This window comes from Mytilus galloprovincialis, chromosome 9, assembly GCF_965363235.1.
Source record: "Mytilus galloprovincialis chromosome 9, xbMytGall1.hap1.1, whole genome shotgun sequence".
In the NCBI taxonomy this organism is placed as follows: domain Eukaryota; kingdom Metazoa; phylum Mollusca; class Bivalvia; order Mytilida; family Mytilidae; genus Mytilus; species Mytilus galloprovincialis.
In genome coordinates, this window is record NC_134846.1 from 1647696 (window position 1) to 1675374 (window position 27679).

The 27679-nt window shown below is 32.1% G+C and overlaps 1 protein-coding gene and 1 long non-coding RNA gene across 2 annotated transcripts in view; both read right to left on the reverse strand.

The window, feature by feature from the left end:
- LOC143044214 (voltage-dependent calcium channel gamma-5 subunit-like) overlaps positions 1-27679 on the reverse strand; it is an 83423-nt gene that overhangs the window by 13020 nt on the left and 42724 nt on the right. The window lies entirely within an intron of this gene.
- Positions 22963-27453, reverse strand: LOC143046579 (uncharacterized). Its single transcript, XR_012969163.1, has 3 exons — positions 27319-27453; positions 24395-24486; positions 22963-23237 (listed from the first exon to the last, which is right to left on the reverse strand). It is a non-coding gene; the product is annotated as an uncharacterized LOC143046579 (long non-coding RNA).

Genomic DNA, 27679 nt, shown 5'->3' on the forward strand with positions numbered 1-27679 from the left:
TTGTGATTTTACTTTTTAATTGAAGTACAATCTCACAACGATAGATGAAAACTCATTAATCAAGAAAAGAGATAAACAGGTAAGATAAATAAAACGGCTTCTGAACGTTTTTGGTTTACTTGATTGTCACAAGAAGATTTTATTCATCATCAGGGGTTTGTTAAACATCGATTTATAAAATAAATAAAAAAGAAGAGTAAGAACTAAATATCTAAATGCTCTTTTGTTCAACGTGATCTCATATAGAGTTTATGGATTTATGTTTTTCTCAGTCGATTTATGAATTTCGAACAGCGGTATACTACTGTTGCCTTTATTTATGCACACCCATTATATGCCTAGTTGGTTGTTATAATGGGCATTATTCCGCAAGCCCTATACACCCACTTGTTATAATATTGTTGGAGAAAATTGCAATGTACAGAAAATAACAAATATATAAGATAAACAATTTGACTGCTGTGAACACTAATCATATAATCTCATTGTACCCTTGATAGCTTGGATTTACATCGTTACTAGGCTGCATTCTACTGACGACTTGTTGCAAAAGTTCAAAAAATTCTCCATGGAGAATTAATTATTTTACTAGATGTGTAACAGTTTATTTTCCTACTAATAACGATAACATCAGAGATTCTAACTCGTTCTAAGAGAAAATATAAAAACACACTTTTAATTTTTGTTTTTTGTTTTCTAGAGCAATGGTGTCAAAGCAATAGCTGCTGCTTTCCTAGCTACATTCGATTGCATGTCAGCTGTATCAAGCAAAGGGATAAAACAGGTTAATTTTCAATATGGAGTCAAAATACTATATAGTACTTGCAAATATTGTAATCCTTGATGTTTAATACAAATGACAATAATTTTAAAATGTATCTATAATGACAGTTGATTGGATTTTATTTCCTATGGTGGTACTGCAGTGATACATATTTACTTACATTGTTTAAATCTGGAATCTGATTACAGACAGGGATTTTGCATCGGAGTAGAAGGTCGATTTACATTCAAGAATAAGTATCAATAAACTTATCATACATTCCAGTCTTCATGTTGTTTTTTTTTTTACATCAGAGGAACGTTTCGTCTATAAAAGACTAATCAATGACGCTTCAATAAAAAGTGAAAAAGGTCAAACAAAGTACTAAGTTGAAAAGCATTGTGGATCCAACATTCCGACAGGTTCTGCAAATATGTGTCCTTTGAGAAACGTCCAATCTATGAAAAAATGGGTAAACTTCGATGTTGCATAATTTAGAATATATGCATGGTTGGCGTCCGAAATCGTTTTTTTTTATAACATCTATGTTCATTTTATTTTTATTTGTATAGAAAACCTTTATCACTACGCATAATAGCTACTGAGGACAGATTTGTTGTTCATATTAAATCCAATGCTTGTTGAAACAATAATATAAAACTTTTTGTGTAGATATTGATCTTGTATAAAGCTGGGATAAAACAAATCCCTTGAAGGAAAATGTTAGCGACCCCAATTAGAACCCTGAGAAGGCGAATGCAAATTTAAGGTGGTACATAACACTACAGGGAGATAACTCTGTAAAGTCAGCTAAACGTTTTATTTACGTTGTGTTGTAAAAGGAATATTAAGCTTCTCAATGATCAAAATTGGTGTTTGTCAAATTGCTATATAACCAGTGTATTTTTTCTGAGAAAACTGTTGGTTCAAAATTTTTTAAATTTTTATATTTTTATTAAAGTCTCATAGTAAATACTTTGACAAAATTTTATGAAAATTAAACGAGCCAAATTAATTTTAGTGAAAGTGTTGGGTACCACCTTAAGAAAAGGGAATATAAGAGCAGTAAACACTTTGATCATATTAAAGGTTTTGCCATGTACAACTGTCAATATAAGCAACTGTTTTAACAAGTGCTTCGGAAGGGCAAACGAAATAACTATGATACTTTGCATTTGACAATCATCGTCATATTGTCCAATGATGACCATCGTTATATTGTCAAATGATGACGATTATCGTATCGTCCAGTGATGAATGTAAAATTGTAAGGAGTAAATCGGTGAATATACATTTGTACTTGCAATGGGATCAATTGTTTACAGACAAAAATATGTTTGAAAAAAAAGAGTAAAGATTGAATTCTTTAATTGTTTCAATTGAGCGGGTTAGCTAGCTGTAAAGGGACAACATGGAAATATTCAATCGTTGCCAGTTAGACGTTTGGCTAGCTTTAAATTCAAATTTAATCAATTATTTTCTGCAGAGGTATATGCCTGTATCAATTCAGGAATATACTAGTTGTTTTCCATTCGTTTGATGTGTTGAGCTTTTGATTTTGCCAGATCGTTGTTTTGTTATTTTACTTATTTAAAAAGGCTATACATTGGTATGGAACGTATAAAACATATTTGGATGATATTTTGTTTCTAAGCGGAATCCATTACATTCACTTTATCCGCAGTAAATGATAGTAAATACTCCTATTTTTATGATTTGTACCTTTAAATGTTTGTTAAATTCACACATTGTCAATATAATAGAATTGTGTGTGACAAATAAGAAAATGTATGAACCATCGAAAGGAAATGTTAGTTGATATCCATTTGACGATGGAATTGAATGCGACTGTCATACAAGTGAGCGGTTTAGCTAGCTAAATGTATAAAACCAGTTTCAATCCACCATTTTCTACATAAGAAAATGCCTGTATCAAGTCAGGAATATGACAGTTGTTATCCATTCGTTTGAGCTTTCGATTTTGCAATTTGATAAGGAACTTTCCGTTTTAAATTTTCCTCGGAGTTCCGTGTTTTTTTTGTGAATGTTTTTTTTATATATTTTAGCGTCTGATTTTGCCATTCGATAAGGAAACTTCCTTTTTGAATTTTCCTTGGAGTTCGGTAATTTTTTTATTTCTTCCCTAGGTAAAGAACAATTGTTTTTTACGTTCGATTTTTTTAATTACATTCTTAATGCTACATATATTATTTTACTACATGCATTACACTTAATGTGGTATATAATTGATAAAACGTATATTGTATTATAATCACTACATATCTTATATAAGGAATTGCATTATGCACAACAGATATGTCAAGGTATGCGCATACTTTATATCCGTTTCAAATAAGAAAACACTTTGCATGAATGAATTTTAATCATGTTAAGTACTACAGACAAAGTTTCACATAACCTTTCATTGCTTAGAAGAAAATAATCATCACTGGCAGTTAACCAATCAGAGTTCCACCCTGTTTGTTCCTGTTGTTCACAAGCTTAATTAATCATGTTACATCATGTTTTAAAACTTCTTTAGAGAAACACTACTTAAAAGCAATGGTGCTTTGAAATACTCAAGATATATGTTTATGATTCAGAATTTACTGCAATAACATATAGGATCAATTCCCTACAACTGTCAAATGTAAAGAAAATATTTGTTCGATCCTATTTCGTATTTATCGTACTATTATTTGATGGTATAACACTTTTATGAAAAAAATACCACATTTTTTACTGCTGCTATTAAATTTTTTTACAAACCCTCCCTTCACTTCACAAGAATTTGGAAACGAGTTGGTAAACAAGTAAAAACTATGATGTTAATTATAATTATCTCATCATAAGAAATGAGGTTAATAATAAGCTATAATGGGTATGGAATTTTTGCAACTCTTATATACTAGGACATATTTTGTCAGTTGTCTGTTTAAATATAGAACATGGTTTGCGTACAATGTATATATGATAGAATTTTTTTATTTGATTCCACTTCCTATCGAGTCTGTTCGGTACCGTCATACTGTTTTTAATAAATGTTTTATTCGTATTATGTGGTATAATGTGAATCTGATTTCCAGTAGCTGTCAAATATTTCTTCTCAATTATAACTTATACATGAAAACATATATTGATGCAATTATAACTTATACATGAAAACATATATTGATGCAATTATAACTTATACATGAAAACATATATTGATGTAATTAAATTGGTCGCATCGAGTTGTCCTCTGATATAATTGTAATCTCAAGGTCAAGTCTCAAGGTCAAGTGGGACATATAGACTGTGAACAATTACTCTCATATAATCATTTTCTTCGATGAAACTCTTCATTCAATGACAGAAGCAGAAATGAATGTTACGTTAATGAAGAGTAACACTCTTTATTTTTTATATTCCATGGAAGAGTAAAACTAATTTCAGAATGTAGCTTGAATTCACCAACTGATATAAATAATGATTAAAACCGACACTAGTGTTGTCAGAAAGTCAATACGATACAGAAATAATTTGCGGTTAGCTAAATCGAATTATAAATAATATAACTGTTCTGACAGAAATATAGCCCCTGTAGATATCTTCTAATGACAACTTCCATTTCCTATAATAAATTGCATTTTGCTTTAGATTGCGCTTATATGAAAAATAGGGGGTTAGGTGATATATATGATATATAGCTGTTAAATATCGAGCGAATGATACCAGAGTTACATCCCAACATAAAACAGAATCATACATTTAAATGGATCAACTAACTAGATCTTAAATTATCAGATGAAGGAGTGGAGAAAATATGAAAATATGAAACCCTTTTCGAGCCATTTATAATCCTTGTACGTTATATAACTATTTCCACCACTGGGTCGATGCTACTGATGGTAGACGTTGCGTCCCCGAGGGTATCACCAGCCCAGTAGTCAGCACTTCGGTGTTGAAATAAATATGAATTATATGGTCGTTTTCATTAATTTCCTGTTACAAAACTTTGAATTTTTTGAAAAACTAAGGATATTTTTATCACAAGAATAGATTACATTAGACGTATTTGGCACAATCCTCAATGCTCTTCAACTTTGTACTTGTTTGTACTTGTTTGGATTTATTTATATTTTGACCTGAGCGTCACTGATGAGTTTTATGAAGACTAAACGCACGTCTGGCGTATTAAATTATAATTCTGGTACCGTAGATAACTATTATCACGCTTAAAACGATGCTTCAGTATATATAAAGGCAACAGTATATCGATGGTTAATCACATTTCTTTTCTTGATATATTATTTTACTTACTGTCGAAAGAGTTGATAATGCTTAATGCAAACTCTCAGTGTAAACATTTCTAAACGATATGTTTTCTCTTTGTAAAACACTCTAAATGATTTTCGTTCTATTTATGTTTATGACAAACCTTAAGATCCGATACCACTGCAATATACAATGTATTTATTTTCGATTAAGTAATTGACAATAAGTTAACCGATTTGTAATGAAAAACAATATTTATCTAACATCGGAAATTATTGATTGGATTTTGAAATGTACCACTAGACCAATGATTGGCTGAACAATACCAATGCATGTCAATTTCTATGTTTCCTGCTTACTGTTTGCACTTTATTATAATTGAATGGTCAGATATAGATATTGACCTTCAGTTTATTATTAAACAAGAATGAAGGAATATGTTTACTCACTCTGATCCAAACTGGGATCCTAAAGAACAAGATTACGGAAACATTTTCTAAAAGCAGATGTGTTTATGTGTATTGACGACTCCTAAACAAAGTTGCCAAATAACCCGTTATATATTTGCTGATAATCTACATTGCTAAGCTTATCGAACAGGGTTTTATATGTAGATTACTATGTCCAGTAAAACAATCATTGGAAAATATAAGATCAACAGCCAGAGTTTTATTGTAATATCCTATGCTACGACAGTAATATTTGATTTGTAGCGTTTGTATTTAAGCAATTTTCATAAACAGGTCTTTTTGTAGAAAAAAAAGTCATTCCAATTTGTCAGTTCTTTAGTTGTGTTCTTTAAATGATTTTAACTTCAACATTTCCAATTTCTCAATGCAAACAATGCAAAGTTTGCTACGATATGCACTATGTCATTAACGTACAAGAGATACCAAATTAACTTGTTCAAAACTGAACATTAATATTCACCACCAAAGAGGGCAAATAAAAAGCACGTGACCAATGCACACTTAAAATACATAACTGTAAGTATATGTATCTTCCTTGCAGCGACTGTTATTGTCTAACGGTCAAAGTAAATTTAATTGTCAGTCAAATGGTTTAATGGCTTTCCTTTTGGTTTTTTTTTCTTCATGATGTGACATAATATCCTATCTGCAACACACTAAACCAATATGTCTAGCTGCTAATTTATTTACCTATCAGCCTTTCTACTGTAAGATGATAAAAAATTATTCAAAATACCAGTATTATTATTAAAGAATGTTATATGCGTTAACCTACACAAGACTCTTCAGTGATGCTGGAATTAAAATAATTTCACATGTATGCTTATATAAATAACTTAACATAAATACTCGGGTTATTTCATGTCAAAGTTTTAACTAGTAACCTCTGACCAGGGTAAGGAATTTGTCTTGTTATCTTTGTTTTCAAAATTATAGATTAATGCCTATAATTGTAATATTTATCACCAAAACTTTTTTCGTATACTTTGGAATAAAATGTCCAAAATAGCAACAAAAAAGATGAATCCAAAAAGACCATTATAACTGATTAAATCGCATGTAAGACCATATTAATCAATTGAGCGAGTGGAAAACTACAGTTATATTTTTGACTTGGTACAGATATTTCCAAAAGAAATTTCTTGTTAATAGATATAAGAAGATGTGGTATGAGTGCCATTGAAACAACATGGTTTTATAATAGACGTGTTAGGAAAGTCAATATGATTTTGACGCATATGTTAAATACCAATACCACTACAGGTAATAGTGGGGACTATCTCAAAAGGGACAGATAATCATTCATTATAATTATGTATTTGTTTGTTTGATAATGCTGAGATGATTTTTAAACAATGAAATACATGTAGTAACAATTCATTCCGTAATACACGGACGAGGATCCAGCAAAACATTATTCTTAAAATTGCCTTGTTTCATAATAGATATGTGATCGATTAAGTTAAAGATCGTTGTTCCTCCAGTTCTTACTATTTTGTTGAACGACTACAAGGGAAATCTACAAAGCGATCAAAATAAATGAAATAAACACTACAGGAATCTTATCAAACTTAAAGCCGATTTTTTACTCTACTCTACATCTTTCTTTGTTCAATGCGTTCATTTTTTAAAAATATACTGATTATGTCGGGCCTTTCTTAGCTTTTATGTGGGATGTGTTTTGCTCCATGTTAGAGGTCATACGGTGACCTATAGTTGCAAACATTTATGTCATTTGTTCTGTGGTAGATAGTTGGCAATCATACCACATCTCCTTATTTTATATCATTGTCTAGAATAGAGAAATGTGTTACACGGTAGTGTAAAATTCTAGAAATAAACTAAATTGGAAATTTGTGTACTTGACAATTTAAGGTGGTACCTAACACTACAGGGAGATAACTCTGTAAAATCAGCTAAACGTTTTAATTACGTTGTGTTGTAAAAGGAATATTTAGCTTCTCAATGATCAAAATTGGTGTTTGTCAAATTGCTATATAACCAGTGTAATATTTCTGACAAAACGGTTGATTCAAAATTTTTAAAATTTTTATATTTTTGTTAAAGTGTCAAAGTAAATACTTTGACAAAATTTTATGAAAATTAAACGAGCCAAATTAATTTTAGTGAAAGTGTTGGGTACCACCTTAAATAAAAAGAATTTGATTATCTTTATATTTTTATTTTATCTAGAAATTGGCAATATAATGTAATGTTGAAAAGTGTCAATACCTAAAAAAAAACTGTAAAAATTTGTGAATTAACTATTCTTATTCACATTTTCTATGACATTTTCTTTCTATCAACTTTTATCAGTTAGTTTTTCGGTAAAGAGAGGTCATCGAATTAAGTTTTAAAAGATTACAATCAAGCATGTTGAATCTACGTTTCGGTGAAGGGTCAGAAGTTTTTTTCCAATTGTTATCACGGCTTCCTCCTCAACAAAACAGAACACCACGATTGAATTGAGATATTGTTAAAAGTGGCGTTAAACATTCAAATGAAGAAGTTGTTTTTATCATTTTTGGGGTCAGGAGGATATTTTGAAAATGGAGTTTAAGTTTTATAAAGGAAATATCACTGTATTTATTTGTGTCCACTATTTATTGTGTTTATATATACATATATAACGATGTGTTTAGATTAGTACTGAATCGTTTAGGCATTATGCGTGTTCCTGTGACACAAAATGCATGCTATAAAGTTATTAACTATATTTTGCAACGAAAATAGGACATATCTATTGTGGAGAGACAAATATATTTATTTTTAATGTTTATGTATATATTTGAACTTGTGGCCGTGAAATCCGTCATTCCCATTCTTGACTCTTACATATATTTTTGGTAAGTTTTTTTTTGCACTCCTAAATTAAACAAATACAAATGAATGTATGAAGATCTACGTAAGGCCAATGCACATCTTAAAATTTGGAGTCGACGTTAATCGTTCGCTTTATGTTTTATCAAACACACCATAAAGCTAAACGATACTTTCCAATGCAATTGCATTTTGAGAAAGTCCACACTTTAATCTTGTATCGGTATTGGTATTTAACATAAGCTCAGTATTTAAACGCCTTTCCTAACACGTCTATTATTCGTTCTCGCGAGGGAATCCAGAAAAAACCCTCAGAGTTGAATGAGGACAAGCTTCAGCAAACAATTACGAAAAAAAAAATATGAAACAACAAACAAAATATTACTCAGAAAACCGCGCAAATAGTAGGAGTAATTGTTCTTACATGAAAAAGACTAAAGGGTAACGTGATATGCATATACTTCAAATTGACAATTTGACGATTGACTGGTCGTATATTCATGTTCTGTTAATCGTAAAACGCAAAAAATAAATTCACAAATACAAAATGAACTCCTAGGAAAATTCAAAATTAAAAGTCCCTAATTAAATGACAAAATCTAAAGCTCAAACACAGCAAACAAATGGACAACAACTGTCTTGACTTGATACATGCATTTTCTTATGTAGAAAATTGTGAATTTAACCAGGTGTTATAGCTACATAAACTTTTCACTTGTACGACAGTCGTATAATTTTGCATTATATTGACAACGATGCGTGAACAAAACAGACACAATAGGTAAAATAGGTAAAAATGTCAAAAATAGGAACATATCAGTCAACATTTGGTTATTATCTCAATCAATACAATAAAAAATATATATATGAACAAACATTGACCATGAAACAAAACGCTCATTATTTTGAAAATCGTCGTCTGGATAAATCGTATTGTTAAAATGTTCGATACGCATTTAGTACTCATGTTTTGCCATGTTATTTGTTGCGGAATCTAATAAGGTCTTTGTAAAACAAATATTGTTGTTTATAAAAGGCAGTATATGTCTCATTACCGCATGGATGACGTAAGTTACCCTCAATCAATAAACACATGTTAAAACTAATTGACCATGACATATCTATTATAAAATAGAGATATTACTATTTTCTGTCAAATCAACTATATTATCAGACTAATTTCAGATCAACTGCTAGGTTTTTATAGTATTTCGCTGTGCTATGATAGTTATATTTGATTTTTGTTTTCAATAGAAGTATACTCAATGAACTGATATCTGTGTAGAAGTAAAAAATATCGGTTTAAATTTTTCATTCAATTTTCAGTTATTTTCTTCGACATGCGATACATGTTCAAAAATGTATTTTAAGAAGATTTCAAACTCTTATTTACAAAGAATTTTGCACAAAACATGAAGAGACTGTTTTTCTTTTAGTACTTGGAATATAATTAACAGATAGTAAATACAAAACTCAACAATTCTAATGCAAAAACTACTAATCTGACAATGCACGAATCAGGATATATTAAAAGCAACACAACAAATGCATGATAAATTTGTTCATCAACGGAACGAAGTATACAACTATCTACTAGTATAACTACGCAATCTTCTGCATGTGCCTGTCCCTATGCAATATCCTGTAATTCAGTGTTTGTGGTTTGTTGCTGTATTTCATATTTGTTTTTCGTTTATTATTGTTAACATATATTAGGCCGCAATAAGCCATCTGTACACGGGGCTACAGTATATGTCTCACTCAGTAATACACAACTTATTCAATAGGAGAGCATTTCAAAATACAATTTATTTGGGGTATTTGATGAATGTATAAACACAATTGAGAAAATTAAAAAAAATCCAAATAACTATTTGATATAAAATACTTGTATTAGTTTCATACGTCAGTATGGTGACATGATTTTATTTCACTGTAAACATTTAACTGTTTAAACACCAATCTTGTTTATAAAGCATATCTTCATAAATGAGGGTCTCTAATGTGCATTAACTTTTCTATTCGAATTTATTTAATCAAAATGAAAGCGAAAGTAAAAATTCACGACCAGGTTTATATTAATGAATTTCATATATTAAGAGACTTTGTGTTATATTATGTCAAATTTCTGAAATAATTAATAATCATAGATATTTGCACCCTTGTGCATCGTTTTTCTTTTATTAATCATTTATACAAATATGTGTAAAAACTACTTCAACAGATAGTCAGGTTAAAGCACCTATTTACATGAATAGCTGTGATTCGGCAGTAACATTATATTTTTCCATGTTCCCCTCTCACGACAACACAGCGTTGATCATCGTTCCAATACACCATTTCAAATATGCATAAACAGAATGTTGAAACATAATACGGACTTTTTTCCTTTTTTGAAGCTTTTACGTGATAATTTGCTTAATAGTTCGGTTTCTGAAAAACCAGGGTTTAATACAAAGATTGATATGTTATTCCATAAAAAAGAATCATGACGTACTTTGTCCTTGCAACTTCATGTAGATAGGCGGAGCTTGTACTGTGTTTTAATCTGATAATTTTTATGTTAAACCAAGATTTGGACTCCGCGCTTCACTGTTTTACGCCTCCATGTGGTTGACAGTGCACGAGGACAAGGATTTCGTTTGTTTTACAAATAAGATTTCTACTTTCTGGGAATTCGTGCATGACTTTATAAATTTCAATGAAAACTCGGTCAGTGTTTCATTTGAGGGTAAAAAAGGCTGTTTACACCTGAGCCGGATTATTTTTGCAAATGCAATTAATAAGTGCAATAAATATTGGTATGGAAAAATCTTTTTCTTTTATGATTTTTTTATGACAAATCAGAGCCGTATTATTTTGTTCTAAAAAAAATCAGGCCCTAGAAAATCAATGAATTTATATCAACATAAATCGATGTCCTTGGTTCCAGCAATATCCTTCATTAAAATCTGCGTCTTTAAATTTCACGGCCATTCTTAACGACATATTATCACTGAATGAACCGGCTGGTTTTCGAAAAATTGTTTGAATGATTTTCTCGTGAGCGCGCTAAGAAGCAGGCTAGAACGACACTGCCACTGGATTTTTTATTGAATAAAAAATCATCAGGCCACTTTTCAATGATGTTACAAAACATATACACCACGCCTTACTCATCCTACGGATTCGTAGTTTAAATATGTTAACTCGTAAATAACGTGGTATATATAATACTTAAGCTTTAGCCGATTGTTTTTGGGTATGAACACTATTTCAAGATTACGTATATGTTTTTTTTTCTTTTTCTTTACACAAAATAAAGTTATAATACACCCCAGTAAATGTTTGTGATAATGACACATTCTATAAGAATGCCGGATTCCTATTGGTTGGTGGCCAGTGTATTTTTCACCTATATTAATCTCTATTCGTCATTTCAAACGAATTTGCATGTTTTTTACCACTTGGGTGAATATGCCTCAAATTCCCATTTATTTCGTGGTATTTGCCATTTTATTATATTCTTTTTTTACCCTCGAGAGCCTTTTCCCGCCAAATGTTTTTGGGTATGACGCTACATAAGGACAGCGCTAACGCGTATAACTACGTGTATACTTCCCGCGGTACATACTTTGATAATCTCTACCTATCCATTCATGCATCCTATAACATGTCAATGGATTACAGCTAACAAGTAAAAACAAACATTTTCCTTTACCTATACAGAGAGTTTCAAAATCTATTCGGTGTAATTAAACAGATATATCATATCATGGAGGGGTATTTGCGAAAAATACAAGACCTGAAATCAAATTTCCTTCGCCTGGCGGCTCGGAAAATTTCACAGTCCTTTGACTGATATTTTTTGCATATACCCCTCCATAACAAGATATATCTGTTCAAAATTATAATTTGCAGTACCGGATTTATCGTCGTAAAAGGTATTCTGTAGAACTTACAGAAAAGACAATTGAATATTTTCCAAAAAACTAACAGATCGGTAAATTCACAAAAACATATATTTATAGAATGGGGCAACCGCAATTTATCGATGTTCCTGTCTCATAAATGAGGCAAATTAAAGATACACAAAATAAAGGATTCAGATGCATCGATAGCCTTAGCTCTCCTGCTATGGATGCAGTTGCCGTCATGCAAATCCATAACTGGCTGACAATCGAATATATAAGTAAGTAAATAGCCGTTATAAATATGTAATCGTTATAAAGGTCGAGATTTGATTTCAATATGGCTGTCTATTAAAAAATAACTTCATACATTCACAATTCAATTATTCAAAGCTTAAGATACACATGATTGATAAGATTTGAAAATTGGTACGACTGTTAAGGTTTGTTTTGGACTGTCCCCGGGAACTACACAGAGCACTGACGACCACCCATCTGATATTTCTTGTAATGGTTATTGAAAGTGCAGTTATCGTGGAAATAAACTCATCATAGATACCAGGACCGAATTTTGCATATACACCAGACGCGCATTTCGTTTACAAAAGACTCATCAGTGACGTTCGAACTTACACGAGAAATCGGAATTAACTCGCCTTTTATAATGAACTCGGATGTGTATCTATGCATATAACACAGATAAACGGACGCACTTCTTTGGAATGTTATCTCATGCCGGAAGAAAGAAGTAAAGGTGACCATACTTTATAGCCCCATCTACCCTTGGGGTACACTATGATCAGAATGTCAGGAATGTTACAAAATTGTATAGAACAATATTATAGCTACATGATCTGAAACAACATTGGATTTCCCCAGTGTATTAGTGTCTTGTTAATTTTGCCACATGTATCTCTTGTATTGGATCAGTTTCTATGTAGAATCTAATTAAGATTTTCTCACTAAGACATTAACTAATGCAATCTCACTTAAAGATTTGTTCAAACCGAGTTATTGTGATATATGGCTCTTCGGTAATGTAATAGTAACTACACAGATTTATGTTCACGAAACACATTAAAATTTACCGAGACTAATGTTACTAAGAAAGGAAAACAACAGAGATGAATGTTTAAACATTACCTAAATCTTAATCGAAGAGACCGAATTTACTTCATCTGAAGAGCTTTTCTAGTTTAAACTTCAACTGGAATATTCAGAGTTAAATGTCTAAAATTAAATTTAGAAAAGATGAATGCTATGCTCTACAAAACTAACAATGGATTCGGTATATTACGTATCCAATTCTTTGGCAGTTAGTCCATGTCTTATTCTTTGGGTATAAACATACCAATATGGGAATAGCTAAAAGCAGGGGTGACAATAACAATGCCTACAAACATAACAATTTAGTTTCTGTTCACATATCATATTAAGAACTTTTATCATGCATACAGGCATTACCAGGAGCTTGTTGTCAGTTGGTGTGGTTCATATGTGTTTTTGGTTTCACGTTTTGTTTTAACCAAATTTGGTTTTCCTGTTTAAATTGTTAAACACCCGCCATTTTAGGGCCCTGTATAGCTTGCTGTTCGGTACGAGCCAAGGCTCAGTGTTGAAGGCCGTACTTAACCTACTATGTTTTTACTTTTTATATATTATGACTTGGATATAGAGTTGTCTCATTGGTACTCATACACCATCTTCATAATCATATACATGTACCAAAATGTATCGGCTTATATCATCCCATTTTTGTTCAGTAGAAATACAGACACAGTAATTGTAATGTTCAAGATATTCCTGTACCATGTAATTTAAACAGAATCCAACATCATATTTAATTATTTCAAACATTTTATATTTTATATTATACACTTTCGCATATATTTTAAAAGAATGCTAACTTTAATACAACGACCACTAGATAGTGAACAAAAGAAAGGACATACACGGCTATTCGTCAAATTTTAAATTAAGGTAAGGTTGTACTAAGTAAGTTTGATAAACATGAATACTCCTGAATAAACAAAAATAAAATGCTAGCGCTTTGATCCTTTTATGATTCTGATAAAACATTGTCAAAATCTGATTCGTTTGTCAATTAACCGAATATAAATATGAGTGATTTCTAACATTCCCGGCACTTCTTTTTAAAATAAACTACGTTTCGGGATTTATCTTAATTGTTCATGCACTGTTACTTCTTTGTCGCAATTCAAGCAAAACAATTTTTGACACATAAGCATTATTTTGATGTAGTAAATAAAGGCAACAGTAGTATACCGCTGTTTTCGAAAGTCATAAATAGAGTGAGAGAAAATAAATCCTGGTTACAAAGGAAAACTGAGGGAAACACATCACCTATAAGAGGAAAACAAGGAAACACCAGAAACACTAGAGTGCAACAAAAACCAAATGACAATGTAACACACATGAACAAAACGAACTATAAGATAACAACTGTCATCATCCTGACTTGGTACAAGACATTTTAAGGAAACATGGCGGATTGAACCTGGTTTTGTGGCTGCTAAACATCGTAGTTTTAATAATCCCTGCATATTTACATAACCTTTGGTCACTATTTCTGACTAACTCAATTCACAAGTCATGTTTCAAGCGAAGGTCAGACGTTAACCCATATTCAAAGATATAATTGCTAACTACATTTGAATCTTTATTCGATATTAGGATGACCGTATACAACATTGCTAAACTTTATTTTCTGTTGTTCTGTTATTCATAATTGGTTTTAGTGTGTGTATCTATTTTTGTGTTATTTGAAAAAACAAATTACGAAACAATGTTATCTTATCGAGTTACGTTTTAAGAATTTTATCAAACTATAGATATAAAAAGGAATTTTTCTTTGATGTCGAAAAATTCCATTTGAAAAGAACTTATTTGATCAATAATGTAAATGCAACAAAGTTGTTTAAATTATTCTTTGAAATATTCCATGTTCCATTTTGTCAATAAATGGACTTTGTCATAACAATTAAATGCGCACAATTTTGAGCGTTTGACAGTTAACCATATTTTTTCGAAACTGAGTTCCATCGATCATGACAAAAAATGCTTTTACTCAGATAAAATACTACTCCACATGTTCGAATGAATGTCCATGATGGGTTTATGGCAGATCTTTGATAGTTTCCATTAAAATGCACAACTAGTTTACACTTGTCTAATTTTAAAGCTTTGACATCGTGAATGCACACTTCTATATCATGTAGACATTTGCTAAGCGCAAGATGGGGTTGTAAATGTTATAATAACGAACACACATGTTATATTCGTAAATTTTCGTGGAAGTAGTTTTTATTTGTTTTAAATCAAGCTTCATTTCAAAAGTGTTTTAATACATATTCAAATTATTTAACAAGACAACACTCATCATCGACTACCAACATAAAACTTTTACTTCAGTTACAATCTAGTAAACGGATAATATCTTCTAATTTATAGACATTGATGAAAAATAGGTTTTAAGTTGTGTCCGGTATCAAGAGCATACTTAACCCAAATAATGTCAATCGTTATATTCCGCCGATCGTCGACTAATCTACGATTGCTACATTAACCCTCGATAGACTATAGGCCGCTAGAGCTAAGAGGGCGCACAATTATTCGAGTTAAGCAATCTTAAGACAATCATCAGATAGGATAACAATGTATTGATAGGAAAAGCGAATGAACAATTTCTACACGCTCAGTTGGAAATCGCATATGCTAGCTCACAAAGTACTAGTTTCGAGAAAAATATGTCAATTTCTGAAAGACTGCGAGCAGAACAACGTTTGTTAGTATCATTTGAACATACGGTCCTTTTGCGAAAAAGCAGAAAATGTCAAGCTGGTCTGTGACTAATTGAAGGAGCTCACGAGTCCATAAAAATGTTATTTTAATTGCCATGCATTATTGATAACGATCTACTGTTGTTTACAATTCAGATTTATTTGCCGTTAACTGAGTGACAATGGAAGTAATTTACAATTCCGCCTACAATCAACTCCCAGTGAATAATAAATTTCCAGTATGGATTTCAAAAGTTGAAGCAGTACTTCATCTTGAAACATATACAGTAATACTGAATGTTGACCATACACCATGTAATCCTGTTGCAACTAAAGCCATGAACAAATTATCGCAAATACGTTCTGTAATCTCCTATACCATCAAACATGTTAAATAATTCGAATATTGGGCTAAATCTATAAGGTATTATGAACGAGGACAAGAACGCATTCTTACTGTTAAATGACAATTTCCAAATTTGTATGAATATATCTCTTAGCTATAGAGAACTCAATTAGTCCAAGAGGTTTCTCTCATTCATTTGGCAATTGTTATCCGAGTTTTAACATCTAAATTTTTCTTTTCTAAATGGACTGAAAAGTGACGGGACAAAGGAAACCATACGTCGAAAAAATATGGACAGCCATTATCATTGTACAAAAACCCAACAAAACAAGGTAGAGTACAAAGGCTATACCGAAAACTAATGATTGAGCAATGTTAATCCTGGAACGATTTGGTTTCTGGAGTATTGATAATTTTGCTGTTGTCATATGGTGTTGTTATTATAATTCTGCAAGTACAAATGAAGTTTTATAATACCCGAGTTTATATTAAGATTTGATACATTCAACCTTTTTGTATGTGGCCGACATATAATAGCCAAATCCATTGTGTTTAGACTTATACTGTTATTTTCACTTATTAATGATACTAATGATTAAGCAACATTTGTGCAGTTTGCAAAAAATAACAAAAAAAAAGGCATTCTGATGATATTGTGGTTTTCCACCATCATTTGTATCTTATATGAAGTCCTATAATCAGTCAATTAATGCAGTTGCATATCTATTATAATCTTTATTTGACAAGCATTTTGATGAATTGATAATTAACAAATTAACCTTTTACTTTTAATCAATTTATGTTTCATCTACTTCCTGATTCGTAAAATGAATTTATGTTTAAAGTATCAAGCGTTTTTATTCTGCATCAACGTCGTTTTAATGTTTGTAATACCCAAGTTTATGGTTAGATTTGATTCCATCAACCTATCCTTATATGGCCTCTGTATATTGTCTACGTCCTGCGCAGTTCATTAAAAGATGGTGATAAAGTAAATCAAACTATACTGTGTTTTCAGTCAATCACTATTGTATTGATTAATTTACAGTGTTACTTGCGTAAATCGGGGTCTTCTCCGGCAACGATTTACGTAATGCAACTATATCATTTTCTAACAATCTGTAGACGAAGGTATTTATGGAAATATCAATTATCCGGGTCGTAAGTGGCTATTTTAAACCGGCCTTACAACTTCAGTTCTATTCTCGTTACTTTGCTTGTCAAAGATCAAGATGATAAATATTTGATTGCCGTGTATAAATCTGAATACCATCAAAGCAAAGCGTTGCTAGGCAACTTTTTTACAGGTTTTATTACAAGTTTTAAGATCTAATTGATTAAACAAGGTAAGACAAGTAGGCCATTGTTTTTTGGTAAATTTGCGGAAGTAAAGATATTGTTATAATGTTTCCGGAGGTCTTTAATTAAACACGATGAATAATCTTACGTTATAATTTTATGAAAACTAATAATTCAAATGAAACATTTGTTTCTGAATTTCCAAGTCTTACAATTGATATTAAACTAGGATTACAATTATATTTTGGTAATCTGTTTTCTCCATATTTCCATTTTAAACAAAACGTGATCTCAAATAATATTAGCATTTACTTAACAAACAAAACAATAAACTCTACTTGCACAATGTTTGAATGTTGCCTTGGTATCTTCTGTCACTTTTTGTCACAAAGTGTTGATGTATTCGATAACAATACATAGATAGGGACAGGTACATTATAAATACAGAAGATCTTAATCTATTAATCATTTTAACCATTTTTTTTCGAAAAGATAAGCGAAAACTTTTCAGGGATTATTGAAGTGGATAATAAACCGACAACACCATCGTGGAAACTAAAAACCACGAAAGGACGAAAAGACAGACGCGACATAGATAACAAAAGACTTGGCAACAGAAACCTATCCAGAAGCCGGGACGATTTGAGGTGTTCGGAATAGTCGATAGAATTTGAACAAAAAGTTAAAGCTATTGTATGATACAATAAGCACTGAAACACAGAGACTCAAAATAAAAGTATCCATGCCATAATAGAAATCGAAGTATAGATGCATCGAAAATTAAGGACATAATCTGAAATGGAAATGTTATATCTGTATGTAAACAACCTACCAAAAATGGATATTATTTATGAGGTAGTTAATGATACGTATTTCTTAGGTTGGTCCCCTCCGTAAAACATTCAGTATGCCTTCGGAATATACAAATATTAACGGTCGGTATGAGCTAATGATGGCCTTGAACTTGAACGTTTCGGTTCCCGGTTTGACGACGTCCTCATACGGTACCAGTTGAAATGGCGTTAAACGTCAGACTGAAGTAATTTCTTGATCATTTCGTGGAAACATCCCAAACTCATTAATTCTTGATTTTATAATAGGGGGAAACATAATTATATTAAAGATCATTAAAGCAAAGGCTTTTAATCGGGCATCGGCAAAATAGCAAATATGATATTTGATCAGCTCTGATTAATATAATTCAGCTATTTCTTTAGAAATCTATTGCATCATCATAAATTTGATAAAAAAAAGATATATACACAATATGACATAGACGATCACATAGCTAAAAAAAACTTGATTGCTTTTGAAATAATAGCTAGTTATTTGAATTGCATACCATATCTTTAGATAAAATAGGTTTCAACTTGGCTTCCGCTTACCAGGGACTTGCTATTCTAACGGGACTTGTCTCTACTATTTTTAATTAATTTTATTATTATCATGTATACATAAAATGTTCATCTGCTAACTTATATTCTATTTTTCCAGCGCCGGTAAAATATCCATTTCTATAGAAATAGGCTATTTTGCCAGTTTGAATTAAGATATTTCACACAGTGCCGGCAATATATATATAGTAACTGCCTTTTATTTTACAACTTTACAAAGAAATATAGATTACATATCGACTGCTTTCCTCATTCAATAATTCTCGTGAAATGTACGAGCTTATCATAGATAGCCGATAGAGCGACGATATAATTTATAGGTCAACAAATGAGAGGGTTAACTTAGAAGGGTCCTGATCCCGAAACCCGGGCTTAAAAACACGAAATCCCGAGGTCCCGAATTTAAATAAATTAAAATCCCGACATCCCGAAATTCGGAGAAAGAAATCCCCGGGGATCCCGAAATCCTGAGCTTAAAAAATACGATCGATAAGGCCTCCTATCCCTTCCTCATAAATCTCATAAATGGGGAATAAAAACTTTATTGATGGTACACCATCAGGCTGTTGTTTGATATGTATACACGAGTGGGGGGCTAAATCGCTGTTATTTTAAAACTCTCTCCCTTTAAGCAACGACACATTCCAAGCCCCCCCCCCCCTCCATTTCCATTTTTTTTAATCCCACATCCCCACTTTTATCTATCCCTGTCCGGTAAACATAAAAACAGCTTACCTGTTGGTGACCTTCTGCTGTTGTTTTTTTCTATGGTCGGGTTGTTGTCTCTTTGGCACATTCCCCATTTCCATTCTCAATTTTATTGTTATAATTATGCCCTGACAATGGCCTTTTAGGGATTATTTTTTTTATTCGTATTTTTACAGAAGTGAAATAAATGTCAAAATAGATCCATGTCTGTTCCTAGTAATAAGATAAGTAAAAAATCTATGTCCTCCTTTTAACTGGTGTATTGAAGGTTTTTTTTCCAAAAAAAAATTAATTATGAAGCTTATTCTTGTTTTGAAGAATCCCACCTGGACAATTATAAAGTACATGCAATTCTTTCAACTTCCGAACTTTTTTTAAAGTGCTTTTTTTTTGTATGCTATAAATATAAATCAACAAACACTTACAGTAATGACACGAGCGCATGATACGCCCGTCACATTTTCACAGAATAAATTACTTCTCAATGTCATATTTGAAATTTATGAAAATCAAACAGGAGATTACATTAATAGATATAAACAATTCACCAAAATTTCATAATATTTGCTGACGCATTGTTCAGTTAATGTCCGAAACTGGAAAATCCCACCTTTTTTTAATTTAATAAAACCCCATAACTCAGAAATGTAAAATCTAAAATTTATGAAATTGTAAATATCAACAGATATAAACGTTTCACTAAAGTTTCTAGTCCGAGATTACTCTGACATCCAACAGCTGTTTTGCCAGACAAGCTTGGGTTGTGGGATCACGTCTTGCAGACTAATCTCGGACTACAAAGATTCACGAGAACGGCTGAAAGCATTTTTTAGTTTTTCTCAAATTCTAGAGAAATTCCTTTTTCTGACAAATATATGACTCTGTAACTCAGAAACGTGAAATCTAAAATTTATAAAAATCAAAAGGTTGTCAATAGATAAAAACAATTCACCAAAATTTCGCATGTTGGTGAAAGCATTCTTTTTAATGAAAAAAAACTCAACTCGGAAACGTAAAATCTTTATCAAATAAAACAAAATGGAGCTCACGTCAATAGAAATAAACAAAGTTTTATGCAAATTGGTAAATGGGTTTTAAAGTTAATGTCCAACATGTTGACAGACGGACAGACAGGCAACTGTATACCACAATATGTTCCGTAAACGGGCATATATAAATTATCTTGATTCTTAATGTCTTTTCTGTTGCCATCTTAACTAGTTGAAAAGATATAAACTTAAGGTGAAGCTATATCTTAATACAGGAAATAAAATACTATATATAGTACCCGCCCTAGAACAATTACCCTCAAACTCAATCCCAGCCTTCTCTTTGTACATGTAGTACAAGTTTAGATAGATATTCTAAAACACAAGTAAATGTCTGGAAACTACAACCAGATGCTCCGCAGGGCGCAGCTTTATACGACCGCAGAGGTTGATAGGCATGTAGAAATTGCAAGGAACCAATATACCAAATAGTTAACATATTACTCATAATCATGGAAATTCACACAAAAAAAATTGAAGTGAGCCAGACGTCATATCTTGATATGAGTGCAGATGCTGAACCCTGAAGGCTGACACAGGCAGATCCAGGGGGGGGGGGGGGGCTGGGGTGCCCGGGCCCCCCCCTTTCGTGGGAAAAATTTGGTTGATTATATAGGGAATCATTGAAGCATGACTGGAGCGGGCCCCCTCTTAGGTCAGTCAGTGGGCCCCCCTTAGAAAAAGTTCTGGATCGGCCACTGGCTGAACAATATTTGATAAAACGTTCAAGCTTGATACAGCTTTGTATTTCGATTGTGATTAAAATTTGACACAGTAAAGGTTTCCGAAACCGAATGAATGTGGTCTATGCATGTAAAAAAAATAAAATTAGACATATACCTACATTTGCATTAGGGTCCAGTATCCAAAATCTACATGTTTGGGTAGATTTAGCATTTTAAACCACCAACAAAACATATATATTTTCAACTAATTTTTGACCCTACGGACCTTAATATGAGCCAATTTGAAAACCATGACAAACCAAAAATCAAATAGTATCAAGTACACTGTTAGATCCAGCATATTATAGAAACTAACAAAATTCAATTTATGTTGAATCCAAACAAAACTATATTTTGGACCTAAGAAGACTTTTGTCATTTCGGGGCCTTTTATAACTGACAATGCAGTATGGGCATTATTCATTGTTGAAGGCTGTACAGTGACCAAAAGTTGTTGATTTCTGTGATTTCTCGTGTGGAGAGTTGTCTCATCGGCATTTATACCACATCATCTGTTTTACATTCAATGTGGACGAAATTTCAAAAAGACTCAAAAAGTTTCATTTTGGACCTTTTGAACCTTAAAATGGACCAATTTTAAAAATTAAGACACAAAATGAAAATTCTGAACACAGTTATATCCAGCATATCAACCAAACTAACAAATTCAATATTTGTTGTAATCAAACAAAATTAAAATTAGCTCAATATGGACCAAATTCAAAAAGGACTAAACAAGAATGTGTCCCCAGTACATGGATGCCCCACTCGCACTATCATTTTCCATGTTCAGTGGACCGTGAAATTGGGACCAGAACTCTAATTTGACATTAAAATTAGAAGGATCATATCATATGGAACATATATACTAAGTTTCAGGTTGATTGGACTTCCAACTTCATCAAAAACTACCTTGACCAAAAACTTTAACCTGAAACTGGACAGATGAACAAACGCACAGACCAGAAAACATAATAGCCCTCTACTATCGGAGGTGGGGCATACAAATTAGAAATAGTGTGTACACTGTTAGTTTTGGCTAATCAAAGAGACTAAATAATATTTTTTTTAATGAATTCAAACAAAGTTTTTTTTTATTTTGGACTCTTAACATGCTTAAGACCTCAATGTTGACCAATGTAAAAACAGGACCCAAAAATCCAAAATAGCATAGAAAAGGACCCCACAATTTCAGGACTTTGAATTAAACCCCATTGAAACAATACCGTTTGTATAAATTGCTTAATTCTTCAAATACATTCTATGTTTGCCCAAACAAACAAGAGACTACTATATTGGACTAATGTCAACAACAGGGCACTATTAATCAATATTTTCTGTCACATTAACATTATAGAAGATATACAATCAATTTATGAAATAATAAGTTGTAGAAAAGTAGAGACAATAACCTCTTTTTGGGCAGCAATAAACTCAGTAAATAAATATAGATTTTAATTCTTAAATTCATTATTAGAAATACATTTATGGAACACAACCGGACCTTTTATACGAAGAAAAAAACCATAATTTTATCCCAGTGTTTCAGTTCATATTTTGACAAAATGCATCCATATACATGTATCTGCAAATAACAAAAATTTTGCAAAAAATCTGACACCTCAGGTTGTATTGTCTGACTTCACGTTACTCTTTAGTTCATTACTTCACATCTTGGTAGTTTTAAACCATCAGTTCACTTGTTTATCATTGTTCCTGAAAGAAAAAAGTTAAAATTATTGTACATATATACATGTTGTTGTACAATGTATGTGAAACAAAAAATTATGCATACATCATGTCCATTAATGTGGCATGGAAAAAAATCCCCTTCTAGTTTTTATACATTTTGTATATATATCTCTTCTTGTTATATGTCATGGTATTTTCTGATATTTTTAATGCAGCAATTAAAAAAAAATGCTGACTTGTGATTTATCATTTGGCAGAGGTAAAATTTCATATTTCTGACTTGTGATTAAGCTAATTAACACTGATGATGAGTTAAGATACTTGCAAGTGAATAATTCAACCTCATTGAATCCCTATTCATGTGATCTGCAATTAAACCCTTAGCTAGAAATGGATTATGCATGGTTGATGTGTGTTAGGCTATTAATCAGTTATTAGAAAAGAATGTCAACATTGAAAGTGAAATAAAGGTAAATCATTAGATTGACGGATTCTATCCACAAAAAAATCATTCTTATACAGGTAAAATCGAAAACTAGCTTATTTTTTTAACCTTACAAGTTTATACATGTATATAAATACTTGTACATACTTGTATATATCATTTAGACTGAAATGGGTGATCTTAAATCACTGATTCAAGTAACATTTTGTCCAGAAATGTTGGAAGTAAGAGTTGTCTTTCTTGAATAATCACCAATTTTAAAAGTACTAGTAGTATAAATAAAACACTAGACTAAGTGATTTAATTTTATTGTACTTTAAATATACTGTACAATTTTTATGAATCAGGGACTAATTATGTTCATATATGAAATCCCATTTAGTTTATTTAAAATCACCTCAGTAAATAGTTTCTGGTGTTTTCTTTCATTAGGGAGCTACCATTTGATTTTTATGGGGGGGCTAGGATGAAAAATTTTGTCCTGCATTTTTTTTTAGCTGTAATCTCTGTCCTGCCTTTTTATTTTTCACTCTAATCGGTCCTGCCTTTTTTTTTTTTAGTTTATCCTGACTTTTTTTTACCTAAATTGTCGTCCTGACTTTTTTTTTTTGCAAGTGTCACATCCTGCCTTTTTTTTTACTCAAAACTCCTGTCCTGCCTATTTTTTTCAAATTTCATCCTAGCCCCCCCATAAAAATCAAATGGTAGCTCCCTTATCAGGTATGGAATGTCAGACCTTTTTACTAGGGTCATCCCTCTGACAAACATGCAAGAAAGCTAGTCCTACTGTACCTAGGCCCTCTCGTGTCAAATACTGGTAGACCATTTCTGAAAGACAATTCAACTATAAACATTGATTTCAAAAATTTGGATAACACAAATTCAAAGTGAGGTCAATAAATAGTCTTTTACATGTTTTAATCAAAACAAGTTTTAGATCTATAGAATATAAACAAATTTCAAGACCTGCTTTCTTTCAAATTCCCTCATGAGATTTGTTGACCTGAATTTTCATACTCTATTATATAAACAATGATATTTAAAACAGATATTCAAATGATTTTAAAGGATGTTTAAGATTAAACAATATAGTTACTACTGTTAGATTTAAACACTTGTGACAATATACATCATGTACATTGTTAGAGGAGGATGACCATTATCAGGATTCTCACTACAGATTTTTTTTTTTACATGACGAGTCAAGCAGTGAAAAGATGAAATTTTCTTGATACACTTTACATATGCAAGCTCACAAAATTTTGAAAAGTTTGCAAGTACAATGTACATGATGTATGAATATTACTGAAACATACATGATGATCATCTGATGAGTTGAGCCTTTTCAACTAATATTTAGGGTGCACATCTACATGTAAACAGACACTGACAATTTTTCTAAATACTGTTTCAGTGTTTCAAGTCATGCTTCAGTGATTCCCTATATTTTTCCAAGCATAAGGAAATAAGGAATGGCCCCGCTACCTGAAAAATCCTCCAACTCCGTCTCTGCTTTTGACAAGCTTTAAATGCATGATATTTTCTATGTTCTAAATCATATTAATGTGAAAGTTGAGGTCTATTTCTGTATATATACATGTATTATTATTAGTGGGCTGGCGGATCCAGAACTTTTCATAATGGAGGGCCCACTGACTGAACTAAAGGGGGTGTTCACTCCAGTCATGCTTCAGTGATTCCCTATATATTATCAACCAAATTTTTCTCACAAAAGGGGGGGGCCTGGCCCAACAGTACCGCCTAAGATTGTACCCTTTAATGAGATCTGTCTCACTAGCTGTCATACCACATGTTGTTTTTACACAGATAAATTACATTGAATTAAAAAGGCCAAAAATTTAACTGACAGAAAAATGTAAACAATTACAAACAATGTACATGTTTTAAAGGTATACATATTTTGCCTTGCAAAAGTCTGCCTTGAGTCACAAGCCCAATGTCTGAGTCTGGTACATGCAAATTTAAAATAGATACAAATTTAGTAAAATAATTTTTGAGGGTCTTATGAAGGAAAAATGTGGAAATTTCTGGTGGCCGTGCTGAAAGCATTAATATGTGCCCCACTGTTTTAGGGTTTGTATGACCAAATGATTTATTGTCTGACATTTTGAGGGTCACAAAAAGTTTGTGATACATAGCTGAAAGGCTTCAAAGCAAAAAAAATGTAAAAGCCTTTCAATACCTCATAATTATTTGGACTAACAACAAGCGTCATCGGATACAGACAGCCTGAGAACCTTTACTAAATTTATCAATATATTTTTTTATCTTAGGTTTGTACATTTGTACTTCTTTCCAAAATTTCACTTGATGTAGCTGTAGGCCTCAGATCAAAATTAATTCCCTTTGTTCGTGGTCTAGGAATATAGTTCCCAATTATTATATAGGGTATTTCTTCCCAAGTAATCTGTCTACTGTTCTTTGAAATGTTTACTATTAAAGTGGTCCTATCAGTTGCATTTATATTGAAATAAGTAAAACATGTGGAAAAAAATTATTGTTGGAAGTGTAGTAGTGATTTGGCCAAAATGAAAGTAGGGTAGAAATTAGCCTTCGTCATTTATTCAAGATTCAAATCCTACCATTGGCATGCTAATAGGGCCCTCAAAAGAAAAAGCACTGATGGATTGTCCTGGGACAAGTATATTTTATCAGAATAATAATGGTCTATAAGGCCAAAATTAAAAATATGTTTGTTTCGGGAGGGGAATTTCCCCTCCCCCCACCGGGGTCAAAAATAAGCACCCGGGTCAAAACAATTTTCCTGAAAATAATTTGTTTCCATTTTTGGAAAGTGTTTGAAAGCAGAAGGATTGATAATCTAAGTAAATACACTCAAATTGAGCACAAACAACTGATAAGTGGCCTGGACTGGACAAGTCAAACCATTCATGTGACCATGCTATGACAATCACATCCAGTTGAAAAAAAAAAAGAACCTGCCTTCCTGGTCTGTTTAAAAAGGGTAGACCCGGGGGAGGGGAAACAGACATTCTTTTAAATGTGGCCTAAGCAGTTAAATTTATTTCATGTTTGTAGCGGTGAAAATTTTTTAATTCATTTTGACTAACTAAAAAATGCATTGTAGCCAAAGGAAAGAATAAATGTGTTCTGAGGCCTGTATATATGCCTCTATATAAATATGACACCGGGTGACCCCCCCCCCCCCCCCCCCACGTTTTTTGGAGGGGGTCTACCATAACATAACGAATCCAGGTCCACTATAAACCCAGGTCTTTGAGTTGTAGACATGTTTTGAGGATCACCAGTGATCACTGCTTCTGAAATTGGTTGTGACTTGTGTATGCCTTTTTGAGACCCCTCGCCCATGTTTCACATCATAAAAACACAACTTGTAAAGATCTTTCTTTGTAAAAATAGAGGAAATTACTGATTTTTTTCGTCAAAAAAAACGAGCAGCACGTTTATATTTTACTTAGAAAGCTTGCAAAGTTGTTTTTAACAATTTTTTGGGTTAAAGTTGCGAGTTTGACACAAAAAGAAGGGCCTCGCGGCCACTTCAAAAGCTTGCCCATCTGTGGGCGATTAATAATTGTTCAAAAAAATTATACCACACGAATCGGGTGAGTTTTGGCTATCTTACTTTCAAGATGGGCAACTTAAAATTACTCCACTCACCTGTATCGTGGCTTTCTGTAACCCACTACCATCTTCGAAGCGGCAAAGAGGAACAACAATGCGTAACTGCGCATGCTCCAGATCGTTCATTTCAAATAGTAAAATTAGCCCATACCGGACGGTATTGTCAAGAATTTCAATAACGGCCGGGAAACAGACTACGTATTTCTAAACCAAATACGATAATGAGTTTTCACATGGAAGAAAAATAGTGAGAATGTGTAACCAGTGTTCGTCAATGAGGACTATGTTTTGAATTTCGAAAATTATCATAACATGTAATTTTTGAAATAGCCTTTATTTGAACATTCATTGAGTTAGCATGGGAAAATAATCTTTTCGATAATGGACGGACTCTTGA